This window comes from Alligator mississippiensis, chromosome 4, assembly GCF_030867095.1.
Source record: "Alligator mississippiensis isolate rAllMis1 chromosome 4, rAllMis1, whole genome shotgun sequence".
NCBI lineage: Eukaryota > Metazoa > Chordata > Crocodylia > Alligatoridae > Alligator > Alligator mississippiensis.
Window position 1 is genome coordinate 169,727,681 of NC_081827.1, and position 6,177 is coordinate 169,733,857.

Sequence of the window (6,177 nt, forward strand, 5' to 3'; positions counted from 1 at the left end):
ATGGCATGGAGCTGTGCAGGTTACAGAGGCCAGACAAGCTCCACTGGTGTGAACCAAGGGTGCTGGAATCCCAACTACAAAAGGGTGGACACTCATCTGTGCATGTCTCTAGGCAGTTTCACTGGGGGGTGACCACAGACTGCTTAGTAGTCCCACATTTGAGGGGCAGTGGAAGCTGACTGGTGTTTCAGCTCAGTCTGAAAACACTGGGATTCCTGGTTTACAAATTACTATACTCCCAGTCCTGCTTTTCCCCCAAAGCATTGAATTGTTATGCAGTTAGTGGTCTCCCTCTATCACTGGGACTGGGGCGGGGGGGCGGCTCTAGTTTCCTGGTGGGCTTAAGGCTACCATGTGTCCGGTCTCAGAATAAACTCTCTCTCTCTGTGGCTGGGATGTCGGGAATTGTATTCAAAGTGAGAGTTGAGCTGACCAAGACACAGGATTCATTTCTCAGGATAATATGCCCTTTCAAAGTATATTCCCATTCCCAATGAAAATAAGCCCATTCCATTTTCCTGACTTCCCCAAAGAACAACTTTTTTTGCTAAATCTCTTTCCTTTTAGGTCAATTCCCTCTGACAAAACCGGGGCACTCCTGTTTTGTTTCAACTCTGTGGCATTTCTGTTTTATTTTCTCAAAACAAAACTCCATGAAAATCAGTACCTTTGGGCAAAAAACCCTTTTGATTTTAACAAATGGGCCTTTTCCCATAGAAAAAAATGTTCTACCATGAAATCTACAACTAGCTCTTACCAATAACCCACTGAGCCTGATAAGCTGCATGGGGCTAACATGGGAGATCTCCCTGGAAGCTCCACGTTGCATATGTTTTTTGCGGAGATCTCACCTTCCTCTTCCACCTCGTGTATTCCCCCTCTCCCCACTCAGCCCCACTTCATCTCAGCAGGCAATCCATGATGACTTATTGCTGAAACAGAAGCCTGCACAGCTTAGATGCTGACCAGGTTCACGCTGGGACATCTCCCAGCTAATGCAAGTGCTGAGTGAACACAGGTGAAAAACTGGTACCAAAGGGCCCAAAGTGATTGCCTCCTGCCGCCCAATGGCAGGAGGTTCCTAATATATATACAGGCCCTCAGCTACCTGCTCATTGCAACTGTAATCTATTCCTGCCCCCAGGTATCCTCTCTCTGTGCTTTCAATGGAAGAGACCAGTGATTTTCAACTGGGATGCCACAGCACCCTGGGGTGCCATGAGATCCTTTTAAGGGTGCTCTACAATACTGGGTGTCCAAACACCTACACACGATTCACAAGATAAACCCAGACCAGATTTCAAATAGGAACCTTCAGTGTCATAAACACTCTGAGCTGCCGGGCACTTTCTGAGTTGCCTGCAACAGAAGAGTGGCTCTATTTTTTTTCCAGGAAAGAAATGAGTGAAAGCTACAGTCTGGGATTTTCTGAGAAATACCTTGAGCCTAGTGAGGAATTCCTTGAACCTAAAAAGACTGAGAACCACTGGAATAGACAGGATCTTCAAAGTTGGAGTTACTCCCATCTCTGTGCCTTGAGGAAGATTCACTTTCCATGTCACCAAGTACTGGTCTCTTGTTCTTAAATGTATATTGTATTGTACCTGCAAGGTACCAAAGCCAGATCAGCCCCAGAAGCACAGACTCATAGATTCAGGCTACGTGCGCACTCCAAACTGCTGGGAGACAGGGGTGTGACCCCTTATTGGCACAGCTGTGCCAGCAAAGCCCTGCCTAGAAGCAGTTATACAATGATAATGCTTCAGTGCCCCGGTATGGCTTGCTTTGCTCACTGATGTTTTCACTATATCAGCACAGTTTTGTGGTAGCTGGGTCCACAGTAGGAATGCTCTGCCCCCACGGTGAACTGATATTCCTGCCCTAGCAAAGTGCCCCAAGGCTAGACACAGCCCTCATCTCCTGTCTCCCACTGGCAAGGACAGAGCTCACAGATAACCACGCATTTGCATTCACCATAGATAATCACCCCTGTCTGGATGTACAACTAACCACATGTGCGCACCTAGGGGAAAAGAGGACCCAAGTGCAAACACACAGACTCACAACTAGCCATGCATACAGTCTCACTTCTACCCACAGATGTACACTCATAACTGGCTACAAGCACAGGCTCACAAGGATGTTCCCAAATCTCATGACCACACATATAAGAAGACAGGCTTAGAAGGAACCAGATAGCCCTGTAAGTGTCAATCTAACCAGGCTCTTGTACAGCTCCCCATCACTGCTATGTCTGTATGTCCAATAGCCTCATAGCCAGGTACACATCCATAGATTAAATCAATCTCAAAATCACACACACATATACACTCCCAATAAACACAGATTCACAACTCCCTCCTGTATGTAAGAACTCTGTGTTACACCCAGTTATAAACCTAAAGACGCCCGATCTTCACAAGCACACAAACCTGCCAACCCATATCCATCAATCCAGAGAAGCGACAGACTCTCACTGCTTACATAAACACAAAAACAGACACAGCCATCTTTGCACATCTATCACCTACACACACACAAACAAGGACCCAAGATTCACAATCCTGCTCACAAACAAAGCTGACTTGGAAACACCCCCCGGCAATAATGCAGCTTGCTGGCATCTCCACTAAAAGCACGTTACTGATAAAGCAATACCAGGACATTATACTGAAGAAGCACAGCTAGTGTGGACCCAGCCTGACCAGCAGGGCTGTGCTCTGTACCAACAGAGTAAGATCTCAATCTCCATAAGCAAACCATGCCATACTGGCAAAGATGTAGATTTGCCAGTATTACTGCCTCTTCTACTAGCTCTGCTGTGCCAGCTGGGGGGCAAAGCCTCCTCACACCCCAGCTCAATGGAGCATGCCAACAACTTCTTCCTGTGTGTTCAGAAACCATCATCTTCTCACCCTGCTGCTCCATGGAACGTGTCCCGAGAGATGTACAGCCAGCCTCCCCGGTCCTTCCTCTGCCCATCGGGTACAGCTTTCCCCTCAGCAGAGTACACTGTCCCTGCTTTGCTTCTGAATAAAATGCCATTGGGTGCCTGCCAAATCACTGCAAGATGTCTGTATCCAGAGGGGACCAGCTAGCCCCATGGCCCTGGGCTCAGTCAGTCTGTCAGGGATGGCTGCAGCTGTGGGCAAAGGGGAGCATTCTTCACTCCTTCCCTTTCCCAGATCTAATGCCCAGAGCCAGAGCACCAGGAATGGGCGCGAGGTTAAGGAAACAGGAGGCACCAATGCAGGAACAATGAGACCATTGAAAGCTGCCTGTCGCAGGCTGCTCCCTCAGTGCGCAGGGAGGGAGGAGGGGAACTCTTGGCAAAGTCCGCCTGCCTTTTGCTAGGATTTCTCCAGCAGGGTGCTGGGGTTCATGAGCAGGCACACAGTACCGTCTGCCCAGCTCTGGCACACCGTTTGAGCTCTCTCTAACCCTTTCTCTGATAATGGGTGGATAGAGCCCTAATTGGGATGGAGTCCAGTCCCTGTGACATACCCTAGAAAGGCCATACTGTCTTTTGCCAGGGTCAGGGGTCTCAGCACCTATCCAAGGAAAGAGCAGGGCCAAGTCATGGAGTATCTTCAGTGGTGCTTCTAGGGGCCCCTGCGTCATTTCTGTATGGGCCCAGGTGGGGTTTCCTCTACAGGATGAGAGCACCCTCTGGGTAACGGGGTGGGGGGGAGGCATGGGCATCAGTGAGAGGGGTAGGGAGGAGAGGGAAATGCACACATGCACCCTCCTGCTCTACCCATACACACCTACACATACCCTCTCCACTTGTATACATACATACATATCATATATAAACACACTGTACAGCTGTCCTCTATATGTCCACACACAAACACACACACTCTCCACCCACACCCTCACATGCATTTTCCACACTCCTCACACACCACCTACAGGCACATCCCCTCACCATGTACACACACTACACCTTTCCACACATGTGCATACACCCTCCACATGAGCACACACACATGCCCTTTACGCGCACAGAGACACACATGTTACACATGCTCTCTACGTGCACAAGCATTGTCTTCACCCAGACACATGCACACACATCACTGGATCTATACTGGATATAGATACTGGATCTATACTCCACATATACCTTCTAGATGCACGCCCCCCTCTTTACACACATTTCTACCCATGCACAAATCCATACACCTACACACACTTTCTGCACACACAAAAACAAACAAGCAAACACACATATTGGTCATGCCAGACACACACACATATACACACAAACTACACCATACAGATACATACGCATGCACCCTCTCCACACTCCAATCCAATTTATATACAAACACATGCATATACTGGCTACACACACATACACACATACTGGTTACATCATACATACATACATACACACACTGGCTATACATACATACTGATTACATCATACACACACTCTGGCTTTCTGCATATATACATGACAATCCACATACATCCACACATAAGCAATCTCTCCACCTATATACATGCCTACACACCACACACACACAAGCACCCTCCTTCTATACAACAGTTGACACGTTCCCTCACCAGTTACCAAAACTTAACACACACACTTAACAGGAGAGCACTAAGGGAAGAGCTTCGCCCTGCCCAGCAAAGCACAGTCCTGTTATCCCCATGCCCCCTCATGCTCTGCTCCTGGCTTCCCTGGAGTCCTCCACCTGTGGCACTTCCCCAGCCCCACTATGAGGTCTTTTTGCATGCCCCACTGTGCCACTGGGGAGGCAGAGATTTAAACACAAAAGAAGGTCTGAATGGAGGGCTGGGCATTATCATCTCCTAGGACAGCGTTGTTCAACTTGTGGATCACGACCTAAAAGTGGGTCGCCAGAATATATGAAAGGATTGTGAACAAACTTTAAAAATAGATACTCCTTTAAGAGAAAAACATGGGAAATGGGCTTTTCCCTTGCAGGCTGGCAGTGTTCCAGTCTGCAAGGGGCTGCTGGGGGCCCCCCCACCCCACACCCCCACCTCCTGACCCACACACTGGCAGGCTGAGGGTAGGGGGCAGCAGGTTGGGAGTGAGGGGCACTGGGTCAGGACTGGCCCTCATTGTTTACAAACTGATCACGGTACAAAAAAGGTTGAGAACCACTGTCTTAGGAGGTGTGTTGGTGGCTGGGAGAAGCTATGGGTGGCATCTGTGTACCCCACCTTAGAGCGCTGAGCTTCTCCTGAGTGAGGATGCAGCCTGCCCCAGAGCAGCCCAGCTCCCAGGCTTCACACAACGTTGTTTGTGCTTCGCCGGCCAAATTCTAGCTTGTCCTGGGAAGGCGATGGAGGTGATGGCTCCTGAAAGCCAACCATTGAGAAAGGTGGAGGGCTGGGCCCTGTCCGTCAGAGTAAACCTGTCTCACTGGAGATGGAGGAGCCTTGTGTGACTCTTTCCTTCTGTGTGCTGAGCAAAGAAAGCAAGATGTAATGGGAAATGCTTTCTTTCCCCTCCCTCCCTGGCCCTGCATGAAAGGGATCTGAAGGGATGAAAGGGATCTGTGTGATCCCAACACTGAGTTGGGCGGGAAGGAGAGGAGAGGAGAGGGAGGTGGCTTCCAGAACAAAATGGGGAGTGAAGAGGGAGACCTGGGTTGTGACGGAGAAGAGATCGGTGTCGAGGTGCAGCAGCAGGGAAGGGGTAGGGGAGCAGGCTCTGAAAAGGGAAGGAAAGTGTGGAGGGATGGTGTAGAAGTGTGAGAGCAGGAATGTAACAGAGGAAGGGAGCAGAGGAGAGACAGAGGGAGAGCTTGGATCTGAGAGGAGAGGGAGAAATGTGGCTCAGAAAAGGTTGTAGCATTGCAGTGTTATGGCAGTGCTGGTCTGGTGGGTATACGAGAAGCAGGATCTGTTTGGTGATAGTTTTTATAGGACCATTGGTATGCCTGAGAGAGATGTTGGAGAAGCCCTTAGGCACCCAATGTCCTTCCTGGGGTCTGGGAAGGAAGCAGACACAGCCTCAGCCACATCCCAGATAGACCCAGAGAAACAGGGTGAACAGCAGCAGAGTGAAGGAGAGACAGCTTAGGAGGAAGGTATGAGAGAGGGAAGATGAGGTGAAAAAGAGGAGAGGAAAGCAGTAGGAGGGGCCTTAGGGGGAGGCTGTCCCATGTCTGGGACCCCTGGTTCTTAAAC